We start from the raw sequence: 23508 nt of genomic DNA, 5'->3' as shown, positions 1-23508 counted from the left end.
AAAACCCACCGTCCAAATGAAAACCACTTCCCCATATAATTTATTATTCCAGCTTTCCTAGATTTTTATGTTACTCCCTCCGTTTCAAAATGAGTGTCGCTTTAGCCAAAAAAATTTGTTTCAAAATGAGTGTCGCTTTACATTTCCAATACAACTTTAATTTTTTCTTCCAACTTTACCCTCTCCAACTTTTCTCTCACACAATTTTCAATGCAACTTTAATTTTGTCTTTTTCTTATAAAGTAAGGGCAGTTTAGTAAAAGCGTTATATCCAATGATTATTTCATTCTATTTCTTAATCTGTGTGCCAAAGCCTAAAGCGACACTCATTTTGAAACGGAGGGAGTACCATTTATCAGTATTCAATTTATGTAAAGCAAACTAGAACAATCTTTTTACTTTTGATTTGTCGTCTAAATAACGTGTCCTTAAAAACACTAATACCTTAAAAACACTAATACCTTTCTTATACTTCTCATTCCTTATTTCCTCCTACTGTACTTCTGTTACTAACAATCTTCTACGTCGTGCTAATGAAAAGAGCAACGATTTATACATTCAAATGCACAGCTGATCATGGAGGTGGATAAATAAAGAAGATGAAGCGATGAATCAACCACCTCTGCCTGCAAATTTTGATTTTATCTTTAAAATTTATAAACCCGGTCCGGTTCAGTAAACCGGCCGAGTTACCGGTTTTCACGGATTTTTTCCGAGTTATACTGGTTCACACTGGTTCAATAACATGACCGATCCAACTTGCTGCTCGAACCGGCCATACCACCGGTTCACGGTTCAACCGGTCCGACCGGCCGGTCCGAGCCAAGTTTCAAAACTATGGTTACATAGTTGTAATTGAGAGATTATTTAAAATTACGTGAATTTCTATGTATTTTGTAGTTTGGTTACCGATATCCAATAAATAAAATTAATCTAACATTTGAATTTGGTTTAAAATAAAATGATATAAAAATACGACATGTGATTAAATGATTGGATAAGAGTACATACCAAATAGGCATGGCATTGGGGCGGGGTGGGGACGGGTTTTACATTCCCCGTCCCCATACCCGATTCTCATATACTTACCCATTACCCTACCCATACCCAACGGGGATGAGAAATTGAACCCCATCCCCGTCCCAGCATTGAATAATTTTTTTAATAAAAAATAGAAGTTTTTTTGCAACCGCTAGAGAAATATTGTAATGCATTATCGAGCAATATGCTCACTTTAACATTTGTTAAACCGTTTGATTTAGTTGCTCCTTTAAATATCAATGGTAGATTTTCTAATACAGAAATTATCAAACAAAATAACATGTCATATCAGCATAAATTAATTTTTTACATTCGGGACGGGTTTGGGTATGGGTTTGGGTTGGGTACCTATATACCCGTTACCCGTCCCATACCCGTGTTTTGAAATCGGGGAAAACCCAAACCCATACCCAAGCCCAGTCAAAACGGGGAAAACCCGTCAAATTGGGTTTGGTACGGGCGGGTAACCACGGGTATGGGTTTTATTGTCATGCCTAATACCAAATCAAACTACATATGTACCCAAGTTTTCAAAATTATTAGTGGAACTAGTTTTAGTAAATATAGTTTTTAGGTGTTAGGTTTAATTGATTGATCAATGCTTTCTTTTTAAGGAACTTATTGACTGTTTATTAGATAGTACTATTAATAAATTATACATGACTAACAAAATAGTTTTATATATCAAAAAATGAGTCTCTTATATTGGCTTCTTGTTGTGACCGTTACAAGACTTGGTCCGGGTCCTGTCCTCTCTTCACTTTCCCGTGCTGTGCTACTTTCTTTTGTTTTCAAATTCAATTCAACAACAGATCAATGAATTTCTTTTACCTTGTTTTGAATTCCCCAAGTTTGTGTGACCAATTCGACGTCTTAATTTGCACCATTCTTTCTAACTCCGTTCAATTTCAAAAGCTATGAATATGGTTTATAAGTGACCAAGTCATATTGCTACAAATACTACATTCTTAGTAAACTCTTAGTTTAAACGTAGCATGCAGTCAAAACAAAAACATACGTACAATTGGACCTTTTCTTAATTACCAATACTTGACCAAAAAAAAATGTTTCTTCTACCGTTCAATTTGAAAGTTAAAACATATCACCAATACTTGACCAAAAAAAAAAACATATTACCAATTAATCAAAAGGATGATTTGGTCATTGAGTTATTGAAAAAATAAAACTTCAATGAGATGTTCTTCATAAAAGAAAAATACTTTTTTACAAGAAAAATACTTGAGTTGGGTGTTTAAAATAATATATATCCAGAGATTAGGGAGGAATTAAAATAAAATGGCCTAAATTTTAGTTGTTTTATTCAATTTTTTGGGGTTTAGACTTGAATATCCTATTAATTAGTGTAATCTTCAATTTTTTAAGGATGAAAAATATAATGTTACGTCTTCTCTCCATTAAAATATTATTTCTCTCGTCGACCCAAATTCAATGTTGAAATATCTTCCCAACTCTCATTCTTTCATTGAACGAAAGACTCTATTCGTTATGAAACATTGAAGGTAAAATCTAAAGAAAAAATGAAAATATAGAATTGCAAGAGAGAGAGAATGTTTTGGTGAGGAGGGTAGCCACCAAAGAGAGAACCCAAGAATAAAAGTTATTCTCATTTTCTTTTTGACATGCCCTGAAGCCCAGATACTTCAAAATGGATGACGTACCGTATCCTTTGCGTATCCTGCACAGATACCTGCTCGATATTTCCCGATATGTATCAGGAGAGTATCCGAAGATTAAATTTTATTTTTTTAAAAAAAAAAACAATTATCCAATACTTTTCAGATACATATGGGATACAAGGGATAGGCGGTGGAAACTAACCGGTATGTGCGAGGTACCTGATGTTTCTATTATATTTGGTATATATGTAATTGACTAAGTAATGATGTTTTCTATTTAGGATATATCATATATGTAATTGATTAATTGTCGCTTTTTTTATTATCAATATTACTTACATTTATATTTCTATTGTTGCTGCTGTCTGTTTTGTGTCTCTTTGTTTGTTTGCGAACAATGTCATTGTTGATTGTTGTGTGAAGACAATTTCATTGTAGTGCCTTATCGTTTTTCTATGTCTGTTTGGTCTAGGTTTTGCGCCAATTTTTTTGCTTTTGAGTTTTAGTCCATATTTTGTAGTTTGAGTTTTAATATGTAGTTTAAATTTTTTTTTTATTGAAGTATCCCAGCCGTATCGTATCTTAAATTTTAAAATTGTCTCATATCAACGTATCGGTGCCGTATCGTATCTGTATCGTATCATGTATCTGAGCTTCATAGTTGACATGTGACTTAGGATTAGTTCGCTGTTTGATTGAATTTATACTGAAAAAATAGGACTACGACAGATTTTTTGTTTTCAGCGGTTGGATTGTGCATTATATTCAGATTTTCTCGTGCCCTTGTTTGATAGTGGAACAATTTCTTTGGTTGGGACAATTTGTGGGTTCTTCTCTTTGAGAGAATTTTCCACGTTAAAATTTTGGTGTCCCTTATGCGTTTTATTTATTCTATTTGCTACCATATAATTGTTGTTGCTCCTCACAAGTTCTCGCAAACTGGGAGAATTTTATTTTCGCTGCATATTATTTTGTTATTGTGTTTATGTGTTAATCTCCATCATTTCATCTACAGTGTTTGGAAACAGATCCAACATTTTCATGATATTTTGGTGTCCCTTATTGTGTTCTTCTTCCTGATATTTTTTTCCTTCCTAGCTAATTTTTCATCTTCTCTATTATTATTGTACCTTATTCATGAGGCCTTTATCCCATTATTAACGGTTTAAAATGAGTTTTAAAAAAGAAAAATCATAAACTTTTTTTAGAAAGTATTATATTATGTTTATCCTCTCTCTAATCCAGATATTAATCCAAGAATAGTAATTATATATATATATATATATATATATATATATATATATATATATATATATATACTTGTAATTCTTCTAAAAGGTGTTTCGTAAAATAATTTACTAACTATAATATCATTGTATACTTAATTATTTTCTATGACAAACGTATTAAGTACCATCTTTATAAAAGAAAAGTTAAATTGGGTCATGGGTCATTAATACCCTACACGATTATGATAGATTTTCAGGCTTAAAGAACAAGAAAGTTGATGTTCCCACTTTAACATTTGCTATGAAACATTAGGAAATTGTACATTTATCTTCAACGACAGTTATTTGTCTTCGAAACTTCTCTTAATAAAATGCGACATAGCCAGTTAACTGTCGCGGAACAAGGTATATTTCGGATAAATTTTTTAGCAATCTCAAAAGTGTGAACAACAACTTTCAAAGAAAAATGACAAATATCTTTATAGATTGTCCATATTCCAATTGAGGGTCCTTAAGGGTTCCTTACTTAACAAAGATCACTCCTTGTTAAGGATACTCCATTGAAGGAAGAAAATAAGAGTATCTATTAAGTAACAAACAACTATATAAGGACCATCTCTCTCGTGAGCAACTAACGGGTCCTACGTTAAAAGAAATAATAAAATAAGTACAAGTTGGTCTCACTTTCAAAAGAAGTAATATTTTATGAGGTAATTTATAATTTAATAAATAAATTACTTTTATATAATGATGTAAAGTTAGTGAGATCTATTTAAGCACTTTTCGTTGGCATCCTTATTAGTGTATTGTCATTGGAGTCATTTAGTCATTAATAGAAACTTTTATTAAAAAATTATAAATAAATGAGGTGGACATAATTGAAGAACCTATTAAGGCACTTGTTAAGGATTCAAGAAAAGAAATAATTGTTAAATTTCATTTAGAAAAAATTGCTTTTTAATCTTTCAATAAGTTGAATAAACAATTTCCAAGAAAAAAATCCTTATTTATTAATTTTATTAGGTCTGCAACAACTTAACCTAATATTTTCCCTCCAATTTGCTGTATTAGGTTAGTAGTAACTAGACTTTCGACCCGTGCGACGCACGGGTTCTACCGACTATGAAATACACTAATAAATTATACGTTTGTAAAAAATTGATGTCAAATAATTTATATGATCAAAATATATGATTCTTTTGCTGTATGTATAATTTACCACGGTTTAGGTTTTTTTTTTAGAGAAACACGGATTAGGGTTTGCTATATATAGCCAACTTTGCCTGGAAATTAGGGTATTTTGTTTGTAAACGTATTAAATAAGTGTACAACAACTTGTCAAAAAAAAGTCTACAGAAACAATAGATATATACAAACGATGACACAACGGGATATGAATGAAAAGCTCATCAGTGAGGAGAAATATTAGGGATTGCTGCATTTTGTAACGCCCCATTTTTATTTAATTATTTTTAGTAGATGTGTGAATATTTTTATATGACTTTATTTGATATATATATATATATATATATATATATATATATATATATATATATATATATATATATCTGTGTGTGTGTGTGTGTGTGTGATTTCATGTGAAATATATGTTTTGTGTGATTTTATGTGATATATGGTGTAATTCTATTTTATTATATGATTTATGGAGTTGTGTTTTAATTTGAATGAATATTGTTTTATTATTTGAGGAAATAATATGAGAAATAGAAATAATATAGAATTATTATTTATTTTAATTAAAGGGAATTAAATAGTAATTATGTGAGTTTAGTGGGAGTTAAATGAAAAGAGAGGAGGTTATAGTTTTTGGGAAAAAAGAAAGAAAGAAAAGGAGGCAGAAACATTTTCACGTAAAAACTTTAGAAACTGGTTTTGAGAGAAGGAAGAGGAAGCTAGGAGAAGAGCTAGGAAGAGAGAATCCAACCATTTTTGCTGTAGAATTTGCTGAGATAAGGTTAAGGGTGGGATTCCTTTCACTAATAATATATATAATTCTGAAATTTGATGAATTGTTGTGTTCTTGATTTTAGGGTTAGCAAGTTATGCTAGGTTGCTATAATGAAATGAATTATGTTGAGAATGCATGTTTTCTATGTTGTTTTGACTGCTATGTTTCCCATAGAACCTACAAACATTGTTGCAAATCATTTGGGGTTTGGGTGATCAGAAATTGGGATTCATATTCTCTAATCTTAAGTATGTTTTCTGAAATTGGGTTTGGCAAAGGCTGCAGGTTGTGAGTTTTGGGGATTAGGGTAAATCTTATTTTGATGTTCATAGTTTTGGTTGTTTGAGAAATTAGGTTTTGAAGATGTGTTTGGTTGTTAATAGAATAGAAAATTCATTGAAGTTATGTTAAATTAATGTTCAGGTCTTAGATTTATCATAGGCAATGTTCCTTATCAAATTTAGGGTTGGGTTGATGAAAATTGAGATTATGCGAAAAAGTGATTTTAAGTGTTTTTGAGAAATAAGTGATTCTAGGATAAGATGTGTTTGAGATTTGAAAATATGATTTTTCAGTAAAATATAATAAGATTTGTCGAATAGAACGCGTAGGCGAAAACGGAATCGGATTCGGGGTAACAGTTAGGTTTTTACGGACGAAACAATGAAACCGGGAAAAATGGGACTGCACAGAGCTGCATCGCAGGTCCCTGGCTGCTGCCTTTCCACGCCTGGGCGCAGTTTTCCACGCCTGGGCGCAGCAAGGCAGCCCCTCATGGGTGACTGCTTGTTGTGTTTTCGTTGCGTGCTGTCAGAACTTCGATTGTTGCATTCTTGTGTCTTTTTCACCCCCTTCCGTGTTGAATTAGCTTTCGGTGTAAACATAAAAGTTGTAGATATTTGAGTTAGCTTTCTAATGGTTTTAGTTTGACATGAAAATGATTCATATTTTTGAGTTATGATAAAAATAGTCCAGGTGGGTCTTCAGAAAACCTTAAGAAAACTTAGCATAACTAATCCCAAGTTAGTCCAAAAACTTATGGTTGGTTTCCCAACTTCAAACTTAAGTGTTAGGGATTTAATTGAGGTGTTTTATGGGTATTTGGCTTATGTTCTATTGATCAAAACTTAATTGCTATTGAAGGATGTTTTGAACTTTGAGAGGAATGTAATTGAATTTATATATACGCTATGTTGTTGATTTCCGTTGTTGATGTCGTTGTATCATCTGATGTCGAAGTTGGGGAGTGTGTCATAATTGTTTTAGGCACATATGTTGTTGTTGTAGTCGCTGTTGAAGTTGTATGTTGATATACACAAGTTGAGTCTATTTGCATACTCACATCTGTTGGGGGCTTATGCCTGGAATGTTCATCATTCAACCCGTTGGGGGCTTATGCCCTGGAATGTTTATCATTCACCTGTTGGGGGCTTATGCCCTGGGATGCTTTAACCATCCAAATTGTTGGGGGCTTATGCCCTGGAATGCTTAGCATTCAACGCGCGTAGATTGGTACCACATGCATGATGCATTAGTTGTCGTGTTGTCATTGCATTGTCGAGTTGTCGTTGTTGTCGTTGCCGTCGTCGCATTGTCGAGTTGTCGGTGTCGTTATTGATAACGAATTTGTTGTTGTTGTTGTTCTTGATGATGTTGTTGTTGTTGTTCTTGAAGATGTTGTTGCTGTTCTTGATGACGTTGTTGTTGTTCTGACGTTAATGGATGATATTAATTGATGTTATATAATGATGAATATATATGTTGTTGATGACTAAGATGTGGTAGGATGCTTTATCCTTATTAAATGATGTTAAGTTGATGATGTTGCATAGTCGAGTTGGTGTTCTTTGTTGATAATGGCGTTGGTGTTGTGGTAGATGTTGTTTAAATGTTGTTGAAAACGAATATGATGCTGAGTTATATGTATATATGAACTTGATAATGCTTGTTGTTGAACTGTTGTTATTTTCATTAATTTGATGAATTATATATTATTATTATTGGATAAGTTTCTCACCCCTTCTGCGTATATGTTGCCTCGGCCGTGGGTAATGTGCAGGTAATGATGGCTTGTAGGTTAATTGGCTCAAGTGTCTAGGGCTCTGATACATATTAGGATGGGGATCGTCGCGAATGTCTTCTTCATTTCTTTTATGTATCATATTTTGAAAAGACCTCGTTGTTGGATTTATTATTGTTGAGGATAATGTCTATTACGTTGAGGCCTTTGTGCCAATAATTTCGTTGACGTAGGATTTGGTTGAAATTATATTTTTAAAGAACTATTCCGCTGCAGTTTATTAAGATATTCTAAATGTTGGTATTTAAATAATTAGAAATTTTCTATTTATGAAATTTTGAAAAGTAGTGTGACACTCCGTTGTGTGATTACTCTGATTTTATTTATTAATATTACGTTGTTTGAGAACGGGGTGTTACAATTGGTATCAGAGCAGGTCGGTCCGTCCGGCCAATTAGTAGAGTTTTGTCGAGCCTAGTAGTGTTGTGTGACAATTTTGTATTGTCCTTGTTGTCCTGTTTGTTGTTTGTTGTGTAACCCTTTGTATGGACTGGTTGGAGTACAACCATGTCCGTATTAATTGTTTTAGTAAGACGGTGTACTTTTCTTCTGCTGAAGAAGAGAGTGGAGCAGAATTTTTATCTACCAAGCAGCTGAAGCGATTAGAGCATGATGGAAACTTAATGTTTTCCTTGATGACGTATTTGTCTGTAGAGAGTCAGTCGATAGTTGATAGATTGCCCGTTGTGAATGAATTTCCTGAAGTTTTTCCTGATGAGATTCCAGATGTACCACCAGAGAGGGAGGTTGAATTTTCGTTCGATCTTGTGCCGGGTACGAAGCCTGTGTCGATGGCTCCTTACCGTATGTCAGCAGTTGAGTTAGCAGAGTTGAAGAAATAGTTAGAAGACTTGCTTGATAAGAAGTTTATAAGACCAAGTGTGTCACCTTGGGGAGCACCTGTGTTGCTAGTTAAGAAGAAGGATGGTAGCATGAGATTGTGCATAGATTACCGTCAGCTGAATAAAGTGACGATAAAGAATAGGTATCCACTTCCGAGAATTGACGACTTGATGGATCAATTAGTGGGTGCTCGCGTGTTTAGTAAAATTGATTTGAGGTCAGGTTACCATCAGATTAAGGTGAAGGATGAAGATATGCAGAAGACGGCCTTTAGGACACGGTATGGACACTATGAATATAAAGTGATGTCTTTCGGTGTTACTAATGCGCCGGGTGTGTTCATGGAGTATATGAACAGAATTTTTCATGCTTTTCTGGATAAGTTTGTTGTTGTATTTATTGATGATATCTTGATTTATTCTAAGACTGAAGAAGAGCATGCAGAACATTTGAAGATTGTGTTGCAGGTGCTGAAAGAAAAGAAGTTGTATGCAAAGTTGTCAAAGTGCGAGTTCTGGTTAAGGGAAGTAAGTTTCCTTGGCCATATTATTTCTGGTAGTGGTATTGCAGTTGACCCGTCGAAGGTTGAAGCTGTATCACAGTCGGAGATTAGAAGTTTTCTTGGTTTGGTCGGTTATTACAGAAGATTTATCGAAGGATTTTTGAAGTTGGCACTTCCATTGACTCGGTTGACCTGTAAAGGTAAAGCTTTTGTGTGGGATGCTCAGTGTGAGAATAACTTCAATGAGTTGAAGCGAAGATTGACGACGACTCCAATTTTGATTTTGCCAGAGCCAGATAAACCTTTTGTGGTATATTGTGAGGCGTCTAAGTTGGGCTTAGGCGGTGTGCTTATGCAAGATGGCAAGGTAGTAGCTTATGCTTCGAGACAGTTAAGAATACATGAGAAGAACTATCCTACACATGATTTAGAGTTGGCTGCTGTGGTTTTTGTGTTGAAAATTTGGAGGCACTATTTGTACGGTTCCAGATTTGAAGTGTTTAGTGATCATAAGAGTCTGAAATATTTATTTGATCAAAAGGAGTTGAATATGAGGCAGAGAAGGTGGCTAGAGTTGTTGAAGGATAATGATTTTGATTTGAATTATCATCCGGGTAAAGCCAATGTGGTTGCAGATGCCTTGAGTAGGAAAACATTGCACATGTCGGCTATGATGGTGAAAGAATTTGAATTGCTAGAGCAGTTTAGAGACTTGAGTCTTGTTTGTAAATTGGCACCTCAGAGTGTGCAGTTGGGTATGTTGAAGATTAATAATGATTTCTTGAAGAGTATCAAGGAAGCACAGGAAGTTGATGTGAAATTTGTAGACTTGATGGTTGCTAGTAATCAGACTGCAGATGGTGATTTCCAGGTTGATGATCAAGGAGTGTTGAGATTCCGAGGCAGGATTTGTATCCCTGATAATAATGAATTGAAAAAGTTGATTTTAGAAGAAAGTCACAGAAGTAGCTTGAGTATCCATCCGGGAGCTACAAAGATGTATCATGACTTGAAGAAACTGTTTTGGTGGTCCGGATTGAAGCGTGATGTCGCGCAATTTGTTTATGCTTGTTTAACTTGTCAGAAATCGAAAGTTGAACATCAGAAGCCTGCTGGTTTGTTGACACCATTAGATGTGCCGGAATGGAAATGGGATAGCATCTCCATGGACTTTGTGACGAGTTTACCAAACACTCAAAGCGGGCATGATGCCATTTGGGTTGTTGTCGATAGATTGACGAAGTCGGCACACTTTATTCCGATTAATATCACCTATTCAGTAGCTCAGTTGGCGGAGATTTATATTCATAATATTGTGAAGTTGCATGGTGTCCCGTCGAGTATTGTGTCGGATAGAGATCCGAGGTTCACTTCGAGATTTTGGAAAAGCTTGCAAGAAGCTTTGGGCTCTCAATTGAAGTTGAGTTCAGCATATCATCCGCAAACGGATGGTCAGTCAGAAAGAACGATTCAATCATTAGAAGACTTGTTGAGGGTGTGTGTACTTGAGCAAGGTGGAGCTTGCGACAGTCACCTACCATTGATAGAGTTCACGTACAACAATAGCTACCATTCAAGTATTGGTATGACACCTTTCGAAGCTTTATATGGTCGAAGGTGTAGGACTCCTTTGTGTTGGTTTGAGTCGGGTGAAAGTATCGTGTTGGGACCTGAAATAGTTCAGCAGACTACGGAGAAGGTCAAGATGATAGGAGAGCATATGAAAGCGTCACAGAGTCGACATAAGAGCTATCATGACAAGCGTAGGAAGGACCTTGAGTTTCAAGAGGGTGACCATGTGTTCTTGAGAGTCACTCCTATGACCGGTGTGGGTCGTGCATTGAAGTCCAAGAAGTTGACTCCGAAGTTTATTGGTCCTTATCAAATATCTGAGAGAATTGGCACAGTGGCTTATAGAGTTGGTTTGCCACCACATCTTTCGAACTTGCATGATGTGTTTCATGTGTCGCAACTTCGGAAGTATGTAGCGGATTCTTCACATGTCATTCCTAGAGATGATGTGCAAGTTAGAGACAACCTTACGGTATAAACTCTACCTTTGAGGATTGATGATCGCAAGGTGAAGACGTTGAGAGGCAAGGAGATACCTCTAGTGAGAGTTGTTTGGGGAGGAGCAACTTTTGAAAGTCTTACTTGGGAGTTGGAGAGTAAGATGCAGGAGTCATATCCTGAGTTGTTTGCTTGAGGTAATATTTCGAGGACGAAATTCTATAAGTTGGGGAGAGTTGTAACGCCCCATTTTTATTTAATTATTTTTAGTAGATGTGTGAATATTTTTATATGACTTTATTTGATATATATATATATGTGTGTGTGTGTGTGTGTGTGTGTGTGTGTGATTTCATGTGAAATATATGTTTTGTGTGATTTTATGTGATATATGGTGTAATTCTATTTTATTATATGATTTATGGAGTTGTGTTTTAATTTGAATGAATATTGTTTTATTATTTGAGGAAATAATATGAGAAATAGAAATAATATAGAATTATTATTTATTTAAATTAAAGGGAATTAAATAGTAATTATGTGAGTTTAGTGGGAGTTAAATGAAAAGAGAGGATGTTATAGTTTTTGGGAAAAAATAAAGAAAGAAAAGGAGGCAGAAACATTTTCACGTAAAAACTTTAGAAACTGGTTTTGAGAGAAGGAAGAGGAAGCTAGGAGAAGAGCTAGGAAGAGAGAATCCAACCATTTTTGCTGTAGAATTTGCTGAGATAAGGTAAGGGTGGGATTCCTTTCACTAATAATATGTATAATTCTGAAATTTGATGAATTGTTGTGTTCTTGATTTTAGGGTTAGCAAGTTATGCTAGGTTGCTATAATGAAATGAATTATGTTGAGAATGCATGTTTTCTATGTTGTTTTGACTGCTATGTTTCCCATAGAACCTACAAACATTGTTGCAAATCATTTGGGGTTTGGGTGATCAGAAATTGGGATTCATATTCTCTAATCTTAAGTATGTTTTCTGAAATTGGGTTTGGCAAAGGCTGCAGGTTGTGAGTTTTGGGGATTAGGGTAAATCTTATTTTGATGTTCATAGTTTTGGTTGTTTGAGAAATTAGGTTTTGAAGATGTGTTTGGTTGTTAATAGAATAGAAAATTCATTGAAGTTATGTTAAATTGATGTTCAGGTCTTAGATTTATCATAGGCAATGTTCCTTATCAAATTTAGGGTTGGGTTGATGAAAATTGAGATTATGCGAAAAAGTGATTTTAAGTGTTTTTGAGAAATAAGTGATTCTAGGATAAGCTGTGTTTGAGATTTGAAAATATGATTTTTCAGTAAAATATAATAAGATTTGTCGAATAGAACGCGTAGGCGAAAACGGAATCGGATTCGGGGTAACAGTTAGGTTTTTACGGACGAAACAATGAAACCGGGAAAAATGGGACTGCACAGAGCTGCATCGCAGGTCCCTGGCTGCTGCCTTTCCACGCCTGGGCGCAGCAAGGCAGCCCCTCATGGGTGACTGCTTGTTGTGTTTTCGTTGCGTGCTGTCAGAACTTCGATTGTTGCGTTCTTGTGTCTTTTTCACCCCCTTCCGTGTTGAATTAGCTTTCGGTGTAAACATAAAAGTTGTAGATATTTGAGTTAGCTTTCTAATGGTTTTAGTTTGACATGAAAATGATTCATAGTTTTTGACTTATGATAAAAATAATCCAGGTGGGTCTTCAGAAAACCTTAAGAAAACTTAGCATAACTAATCCCAAGTTAGTCCAAAAACTTATGGTTGGTTTCCCAACTTCAAACTTAAGTGTTAGGGATTTAATTGAGGTGTTTTATGGGTATTTGGCTTATGTTCTATTGATCAAAACTTAATTGCTATTGAAGGATGTTTTGAACTTTGAGAGGAATGTAATTGAATTTATATATACGCTATGTTGTTGATTTCCGTTGTTGATGTCGTTGTATCATCTGATGTCGAAGTTGGGGAGTGTGTCATAATTGTTTTAGGCACATATGTTGTTGTTGTAGTCGCTGTTGAAGTTGTATGTTGATATACACAAGTTGAGTCTATTTGCATACTCACATCTGTTGGGGGCTTATGCCCTGGAATGTTTATCATTCACCTGTTGGGGGCTTATTCCCTGGGATGCTTTAACCATCCAAATTGTTGGGGGCTTATGCCCTGGAATGCTTAGCATTCAACGCGCGTAGATTGGTACCACATGCATGATGCATTAGTTGTCGTGTTGTCATTGCATTGTCGAGTTGTCGTTGCCGTCGTCACATTGTCAAGTTGTCGGTGTCGTTATTGATAACGAATTTGTTGTTGTTGTTGTTCTTGATGATGTTGTTGTTGTTGTTCTTGAAGATGTTGTTGCTGTTCTTGATGACGTTGTTGTTGTTCTGACGTTAATGGATGATATTAATTGATGTTATATAATGATGAATATATATGTTGTTGATGACTAAGATGTGGTAGGATGCTTTATCCTTATTAAATGATGTTAAGTTGATGATGTTGCATAGTCGAGTTGGTGTTCTTTGTTGATAATGACGTTGGTGTTGTGGTAGATGTTGTTTAAATGTTGTTGAAAACGAATATGATGCTGAGTTATATGTATATATGAACTTGATAATGCTTGTTGTTGAACTGTTGTTATTTTCATTAATTTGATGAATTATATATTATTATTATTGGATAAGTTTCTCACCCCTTCTGCGTATATGTTGCCTCGACCGTGGGTATTGTGCAGGTAATGATGGCTTGTAGGTTAATTGGCTCAAGTGTCTAGGGCTCTGATACATATTAGGATGGGGATCGTCGCGAATGTCTTCTTCATTTCTTTTATGTATCATATTTTGAAAAGACCTCGTTGTTGGATTTATTATTGTTGAGGATAATGTCTATTACGTTGAGGCCTTTGTGCCAATAATTTCGTTGACGTAGGATTTGGTTGAAATTATATTTTTAAAGAACTATTCCGCTGCAGTTTATTAAGATATTCTAAATGTTGGTATTTAAATAATTAGACATTTTCTATTTATGAAATTTTGAAAAGTAGTGTGACACTCCGTTGTGTGATTACTCTGATTTTATTTATTAATATTACGTTGTTTGAGAACGGGGTGTTACACATTTTAGGTTAAATTGGTGCGATGCATTTTTTTTAGTATTAAATAAGTGTACAAAATATTGTAAAAAAAAAAAGAATGAAATTGGTGCGATGAATTTTTTTAGTATTAAATAAGAGTACAAAATATTGTCAAAAAAAAGGCATGAAATTGTGCGTTGCATTTTAGTAGTATTAAATAAGTGTACAAAATATTGACAAAAAAAGGCAAGAGGATAGGAATGAAATTGGTGCGATGCATTTTTTTTAGATGGAATTTATTAGGTTAAATTACTGCTAACCTAATACAACAAATTAGAGGAAAAATATTAGGTTAAGTTGCTGCAGGCCTAATAAAATTAATAAATAAGGATTTAACCTAACAAATTTCTTTTTTCAGACGCTACTTGGAATAGCGTCTGAAAAATAACTTATAAGCTCGTGAAATAAGCTATAAACTCGTTGTGAAAAACCGTTACCAAACAGAACTTTTTTTGTCATACGAGATTATAAGTTATCCGCTATAAGCTCGTTTTTTGGCCTTGCCAAACAGAGCCTAATTAAGTCTGCATGTTAAAATTTAAATCATATCCTTACAAAGTTCAAATCCTCTATTTTTTCATTTTCAAAGATAAATACATAAAGAAGTTTGATAAAAATATAAAATAATTACTGATGATGAGACTCACTTAATGGTAGGATGCACTATCTATTTTTTGTCTATCTCTCTAACTTACATACTCCATTTATTTTGAAAAATAGAGAGGATCTTACTCACAATACGCAAATCAACTTTTTTTGCAATAGAACCAACCTCCATTATGAGATGTAGTATTTTATTCTCATCTCCATCTCCATCTCCATTTCCATTTCCTTTTCTACATGGCTTAATATGTCCAGCGAGATGAGAGGATGAAAGTGACCATGAAATAGAATTGAGTTTAGTGATTATTCATAAGTATTTCCACGTATATTAACGATAACAGTTAATACATGTGAAAACTTTTGGCGCTAAAGTTGCTATATTTAAAGTTTGATTCGTTCAATTTTCAACCTTCAATTCAAACTATACGTGTTGCTAAGTCAAGAAGCTATAAACGAGTTTTTTCGAAAATTAAACAAGTAAAAGCTCCGGTCAAGAAACAATATATTACTAACTTCTATATATATGCACGTCCTTGTGTCCTATCTCCATCTCAAATCACCAATATAACATCTACTAAAGTTTAACAAATTTATAAGAAACACATATCCAGTAGTTCTCAATAGACAAAAACATAAAAGAGCATTTTAATTGCTTATTTCATCCAAATTAATCACATTACAATATTCTATAAAATTAAAGAGATTATGGGCATGATTTTTTCCAACAGGAGGATCCTTTCAACAATTCTAGTGATCATCTTCTTCGTTTTGGTCACTTCCTCTCAACTCGGAGAAAGTTGTAGGACATTGCAAGATGATGAGTGGTCGAGGGGTCTTGTTTTGCAGTTACTTCAACGTGGCACTTCGAAACCATCAACTACCGATCCAATTCGTCCATAATTAGCCATAAGTTTAAAGTTCCTCAATCTTAATTTACGAGTTACGACAAGTTAATTTGTTCATATACTTACTAACCAAGCTAGTTAATTACCATAGTTGAAGAAGATAGCTTTAAATGGATCTTTATTATTGTACATGTTTCACCATTCTTTTTTCTTGTGCATGTAATTTTTATTTTCTAATAAAAGATTATTTTATATATTAATATTTATGGGTGATGAGTTCAAGTTTAAGAATTAGATTTATAAATATAAATAATAATAGTAGTAGTAGTAGTAGTAATAATAATAATAATAATAATAATAATAATAATAATAATAATAATAATAATAATAATAATAATAATAATAATAATAATAATAATAATAATAAGGGTTAATTATGTTTCTAGTCCCTGTAAAATAGCGACCTTGTAAGTTTAGTCCCTACTTAATTTTAATAGCATTTTTAGTCCCTAATTTTGTTTTTCTGCACTGAGTATTAGTCCCTACTCAATTCAAATTTGTTTAATTTATGCTTAAACTCTTAAATTTTTGAACAATTTTTTGTAGACATGTTTAGAACATTACTAAAAGTTCGTCCGCAAAAAATTATTGCAAAATTTGATTTCTACATCCAGATTTTATTACTTTTTATCTTTAACTTTTGTCGTTTTAAAAAATTCATATTTAATTCATTTCATGTCAGAGAATTCTAAATTTTAGTAAACGAACCTTTCATAGTGTTCTAATCTTGTCTCAAAAAAATTGTTCAAAAATTTAAGAGTTTAAGGATAATTAATCAAACTTTGTTTTAGCAGGGACTAAAATTATAAGTAAATTTTTTTTATAGGGACTAAAAATGCTATTAAAATTAAGTAGGGACTAAACTTACAAGGTCGCTATTTTATAGGGACTAGAAACATAATTAACCCTAATAATAATAATAATAAAATCTTAACCCAATTTAGTTGTTCCATGTGATATTGAAATGCATGCATGTTAATATTATTATAGTTGTAGTAGTAGAGAAAGATCTTCTCCATTGGGTTCGAACATCACATTTATCACTTATCCACCTTAAATTTCTAAACATTAAGTTACTTGAACAAAAAAGAACAAATAATAGAACTTTGGCTCACTGGCGTGGGGCTTGGCCGGCCTTGTATGCAAGCTCTATATATTTAATTAATTAACTTGTGCTATATTTCTACAAAAAATAAATTAACTTGTGCTATATGTATTTTTAAAAATAAAATTATTCAAATTAAAAACATTATAATAAAACATTAATTTGTGCTATATGTTCTTTCATTGAACGAAAGACTCTATTCATTGTGGAAGATTGAAGGTATAAAATCTAAACAGAAATTAAAATTTAGAGCCCTATTACGTCTCATGTTTCATGTATTAATTTTTACTTCAATAAAAAAACATAAGAAAATGTAGAATACTAATATTTTCCCAACCATTTTTATGCTGGACATTGTGCTCCTGTATGTGGAGTAAGATGCAAGTATTTTAGTCAATTATGTGAATGTCATGTTAGATAGAATTGCATGAGAGATAGTTTTGGTGAGGAGAGTAGCCACCAAAGAGAGAACACAAGAATACAAATTTTTCTCATTTTCTTACTAAGACGTGACTATAAATATGTGACTTAGGATTAGTTCACTGTTGGATTGAGTTTATACTGAAAAAAATAGGACTAGGACACATGATTTTTTGTTTTCAGCTGTTGGATCGTCATAATGCAGTTTATAGAGTGAGAGATATTGATTTCACGTTGTATTTGCGAATTTGAGTATTTTTGCATCTTCTTCTTGTTCTCATACGTGAACTTTTGTGCTTTATTGTTTTGGCAGGTGTTGGATTGTGCATTATATTCAGATTTTTTCCACGTTAAAATTGTGGTGTCTGTGTTTTATTTATTCTGTTTGATATTCAACCGTCCCATTTTAAATGATACGGTTGACTCTATCACGTATACCAATGCATATTTTGAACTTAGATATCTTTATAATCTATTAGAAAAAATTATGAAAATTTGATATTTTGAAAATATTTTTCGAGAAGAATCCAATAACATCTTATATGCTATATTTTGTTTTTATATATTAGTAGAAAAATAAAGTCAAAGCATGTTATGTGAATGTTACACATTTTCAAATTAGGTCATCTAAAATGGGACCGAGGGAGTACCATATAATTGTTGTTCCTCCTTGTTAGTGTATAAATCAGATTTAAGGACATTTGTTTGTAACTAACGAGAGTTAGTTAAGTTGTTATTTGATGGTAGTTATAGTAGTTAGAGAAGTTATAGTTAATAACTATAACTCTATTACTAAGTTAACTAGAGATTCAAGTGTATAGTTAGTCCTTTAAATATGAGTTATGTAAAGTTTAAATATAATCACATATCTCATGTATCACACAAGTTGAATCTATTTCAACATACAAAGTTTATTTGCATTTGTTCTCTCCCCCTCTCTATGTGTGACTACCGAGTTCTAACACTCCTCGCAAGTTCTCGCAAACTGGGAGAATTTTATTTTCACTGCATATTATTTTGTTATTGTGTTTATGTGTTAATCTCCATCATTTCACCTACAATGTTAGAAAACAAATCGAGCATATTCATGATATTTGAAAATATCAAGAATACTAATTTTCTTCTTCCTGAAGTTTTTTCCCTTCCTAGCTAATTTTTCATCTTCTCTCTATTTTTTTTTTTTTTTTTGAAATATTCATGAGGCCTTCATAGTTCATCCCATTATTAACGGTTTAAAATGAACACTAGTTTTAAAAAACAAAAAATATAATCTGTTTTTAGAAAGTAAACAAGACTTTATATTATGTTTATCCTCTCTCTAATCCAGATATTAATACAACAATAGTAATTATATATATACACTTGTAATTTCTAAAAGATGTTTCGTAAAATAATTTAGTAACAATAATATTATTGTTTACTTAACTTTTTCTATGACAAGCCTATTAAACCATCTTTATAAAACAATAGTTAAATTAGGTCATGCGTCGGTTAATACCCTACATTATGACAAAGAGAAATGTTAGCAACACACATTTTAACACATACTCCATCCGTCCCATAATATAAGCAAAAAAACTCATTTTCTTTGTCCCACAATATAAGCAAAAAAGAAAAATTTTATCCTATTTAATCTTGTTTTTTTAAAAAATCTCTTTTCCAAGAAAAACTTTTGTTTATTCTCATAAAATTAAATGCAAATTACATTCAATTTTCTCTCTCTTTCATTTTTTCCATAACCAATAGCCAATGAAAATTGTTTTTACATCTTCTTATAAAACTTTTTCAAAAGAAAACACAAAAAACTATACTCAAAATTCTTATGTTTTACTAGTTTTCTTAATAAATGTGGTTTTTTTTTCTTCTTCTTATAATTTAGAACGGAGGGAGTACTTTTCAATATACTTTTTTAATTGGTTAAAATTCACATGGGACCCACGCGATTTGGTGGGCCCCATGTGAATTTGGTGGGACCCATGTGTATTTTAAGAGTTTAAATCATATCCTTGTAGAGTTCAAATCTTCTATTTTTTCATTTACAGATATAAATACATAAACACATAAAGAAGTTTGATAAAAATATAAACTCAACCTCCATTATCAGATGTAGTATTTTATTTTCATCTCCATTTCCTTTTCTACATGGCTTAATATGTCCACCGAGATGGGAGGATAAAAGTACCGAAAATGCTAAAGTTCCCGAAAAGAAACTTCCCGACATAATCCCGACAATGTAAAGCAAGCATGTGGGCCATGTGGGCCATCTCTTCCATTTACCATCAACCCATGTATTGTTATAAATAACCTAATCCAACGGTGCCAAAGTTTCGGCAATCTCTCTGAATGAAAAATTTCGGGACAAATAACATTGATGTAAAAGTACCCATGAAATAGAATTGAGTTTAATGATTAATCATATGTATTTCCACGTATATTAACCGTAACAGTTAATACATGTGAAAACTTTTGGCGCTAAAGTTGATATATTTAGAGTTTGATGCGTTCAATTTTCAACCTTCAATTCAAACTATACGTGTTGCTAAGTCAAGAACCTATAAAACGAGTTTTTTCGAAAATTAAACAAGTAAAAGCTCCGGCCAAGAAACAATTACTAACCTCTATATATATGTACGTCCTTGTGTACTATCTTCATCTCAAATCACCAAAATATAACATCCACTAAAGTTTAACAAATTTATAAGAAACACATATCCAGTAGTTCTCAATAGACAAAAACATAAAAGAGCATTTTAATTGCTTATTTCATCCAAATTAATCACATTACAATATTCTATAAAATTAAATAGATCATGGGCATGACTTTTTCTAACAAGAGGATCCTTTCAACAATTCTAGTGATCATCTTCTTCATTTTGGTCACTTCTTCTCAGCTTGCAGAAAGCTCTAGGACATTGCAAGATGATGAGTGGTCGAGGGGGCTTGTTTTGCAGTTACTTCAACGTGGCACTTCGAAGCCATCAACCACCGATCCAATTCGTCCATAATTAGCCATAAGTTTAAGTTCCTCAATCTAATTTGTTCATATACTTGCCAACCAAGCTAATTAATTACCATAGTTGAAGTCTTCAACTTGAAGATAGGCTTAAATTGATCTTAGTTATTGTACATGTTTCACCATTCTTTTTCCTTTGTTTTTTTTTTTTTACAAATTCACCATTCTTTTCCCTTGTACATGTAATTTTTATTTTCTAATAAAATATTATTTTATATATTCATACTTTTGGGTGATGAGTTCAAGTTTAAGAATTTGAATTTATAAATAATAATTATAATAAAATCTTAACCCAAATTCAGGCCCGGCCCTGGGGGGTGCAAACAGCTCAATAGAGCTGGGCCTCCCCCAGCCATGGGCCTCAGTTTTTTTTTTAATACCCACTAGTACTACTGCACTCCAATTTTTTTTTTAATACCCTCAGCCATTTTCCGTCCTCATGTTTTAGCCTTTTAGACCTATTAGAATTAGGTCCTTTTGCTTTTGGTGTTAGGTGGGGGTTTCTCATGTATACGGTAGTCATTTTCATCTTTAGGTGTACCGCATATATACGGCACCTTGTATTTATCTTTTAAAAAATATAAATAGAACATTGCTTTTTTTAAAAAAAAAAAATACGTTTTGATTTTATCATTGGCCTCTTTTCATTCCCAGAGCCGAGCCTCCGAATTCTTAGGGACGGCCCTGCCCAAATTACCCAATTAAGTTGTTGCATGTGATATTGAAATGCTTGCACGTTAACAATATTATAGTAGTCCCCTAAAAAAAACATGATTATAGTAGTAGTAGTAGTGAAAGACTATCCCCGTTGGAACCCAACTTCGAATTTCTCGCTTATTCACTTTGAATTTTTATTCAATAAGTTAATTGACAAAAAATAAATAAATAATAGAAAGACCTTTTATTTTTTTTCTAAATAATAAAAAATATAGACTTAAGAGGTGAATTTTTAACCACTAGACTATTTGACAAAAAAAATTGGGCACATTTGCATGGGGCTCGGTTCAGCCTTGTATGTTAGTTCCTATATGTATTTTTTAAATAAAATATTCAATCTAAAAATATTATAAATAAAATATGGGTCATGTTAACCGGTACCCCGTTAATGATGCCAAAAAAGGTAATTATTACCATAAAAGGAAAATCTTATATAATAAAGTTTAACCCCTAAAGCTATTTCTAACCCTAATATTTTCCCCCCATTTCTCCCTCGACTTTTCTGAGCCATTGGATCTTGCACATTTAGGCGCCATTCAATTTTAGTCATTGATCATCTTACTTAATTAATGTCAGCCGAATTTTGTTATCAAGTTTGCTATAATTTTGGCCATCCGAATCCTTATTATTTTTTTTTGAATTCCTATCCTCCTTTTTTTTATTCCTATCCTCCTTTTTTTTTTCGAATCCTTATTTTTTTTTAATTCCTATCCTCCTTTTTTTTTATTCCTATCCTCCTTTTGACCGGTCGAATCCTTATTATTTTTTTTTTGAATTCCTATCCTCCTTTTTTTTATTCCTATCATTCTTTATTTTTTAAGCAAATATTTTCTACACTTTTAGGTTTGCAATTATTTAACATAACAAATTTCATCTAAAAAAATGCATCGCACCAATTTTATTCCTATCCTCCTGTTTTTTTTTTTTTATGAAGCAAATATTTTCTACCCTAATCTATTTATCTATAAAAATTAACCCGAAAGCTTATCTATCTATTTATCTATAAAAGTTAACCCGTAAGCTAATGTTAGCCCTAATTTTAACCTAAACCCTAGAGATTAAATTTCCTGTTTTAACCCTAACCTAAAACTTAATTCCGAAACAACTATACTCCTATTTTGTTGTTGAAACAAATTGGCCCTAAACTTCACCTTAATTTTACGCAAAAACTGTTTACTTTCATATTTATTTCTTCCTTTTCTCTTGGTTCACGAACTGCTCAAAGTGTAATTCATCCTCCTCTGCAATCTTTTGGCATTTTGGGTGGCTAATCCTCCTCTACTTGTATCCTTCCATCTTCCATCAAATTCTCTCTATGTAAAAGCCAAAAAATTTAAGCAAGGTTCAATTTTCAAATACATTAAGATACGGTGGTAGCTTTTCGGAATCAACTCTCTATTTACTAAATCAAAATTGCTTCAAGATTCCACAATTTTTCCCTAATTTGTAGAGGTATTCAATTTGTTCTTTCTCAATTTCATATTCGGTTTGTTCTTTCTCATTTCGATTAACGATTTCACCAATGATTCCATTGTTGGTTATACTATCTAAAATCGATTTTGGTTGATGATTCGGTTACGATTTTGATTTTTGATTCATTTCTATTTTGGGGGTTTAGATTGCATCTCACAAGGTGTTGCAATGGACGGGAAGATCAACGCTTGAAGTTACAGTCGTGAGTTTTTGTTCATTTTTGCAGAATTTGAATTATTATTATTATTCCATTTTTATTCATCTTCTTAATCTTCTTTTTGCTTTCCCTCTTCTTTGGTGTCTCAATTTATGCTCTGTAAATATTGAATGAGCTACGACGATGATATGAGCGGGTACGTAGAAATGGAAATTGGATATTGATGAGAAAAGCTATCTCAGTATGTTATCAAGGTATGTTAATGAGAACATAAACTTACTGAGAAGCTATATGATTTTATCTTCCACCTTGGACACTGTTTCTGCTACCGAATGGTTTTGTGATGGTCATAAGAATCATGTCTTCATATGATGGTCTATAATTTGTTTTATAGGGCTTCAATTTCTTCCAATAAGTTCAAACCATGGTGTGAATTTGAAAAACCTAAACATTTTAATTTTTTATTTCATTTTTTTTGTTGCTTTTGTTTTTTAGCTTATATTGTGATTTGAGTATTTTGGTTGCAGGAAGTGCCCAAATTTTGAGTTCTTATAAGACGATAGCCTCTGTTTATAGAATTAAGACTTTCAGATCACTTGGATGTAATACCTTTGAAAATACTCTGCATATTTGTAACCATAAGGAGAAAAAAAAATACTCACTTGCATTGGCATTCATTCCACACA

The 23508-nt window shown here is 32.8% G+C and overlaps 2 long non-coding RNA genes across 2 annotated transcripts; both read left to right on the top strand.

Annotated features, from left to right (window-relative positions):
• The first annotated feature begins 5737 nt into the window (after window positions 1-5737).
• On the top strand, window positions 5738-8184 carry LOC146956413 (uncharacterized). Its single transcript, XR_015015851.1, has 2 exons — window positions 5738-5882; window positions 7936-8184. It is a non-coding gene; the product is annotated as an uncharacterized LOC146956413 (long non-coding RNA).
• A 3715-nt stretch (window positions 8185-11899) lies between these two features.
• On the top strand, window positions 11900-14279 carry LOC146956412 (uncharacterized). Its single transcript, XR_015015808.1, has 2 exons — window positions 11900-12044; window positions 14031-14279. It is a non-coding gene; the product is annotated as an uncharacterized LOC146956412 (long non-coding RNA).
• Window positions 14280-23508: the final 9229 nt, after the last annotated feature.

The sequence above is a fragment of the Medicago sativa genome, chromosome 1 (assembly GCF_051527215.1).
Source record: "Medicago sativa cultivar Bolivia chromosome 1, Bolivia_mono, whole genome shotgun sequence".
NCBI classification, from domain to species: Eukaryota; Viridiplantae; Streptophyta; class Magnoliopsida; order Fabales; family Fabaceae; genus Medicago; species Medicago sativa.
This window is presented reverse-complemented; position numbering and strand designations above follow the sequence as displayed.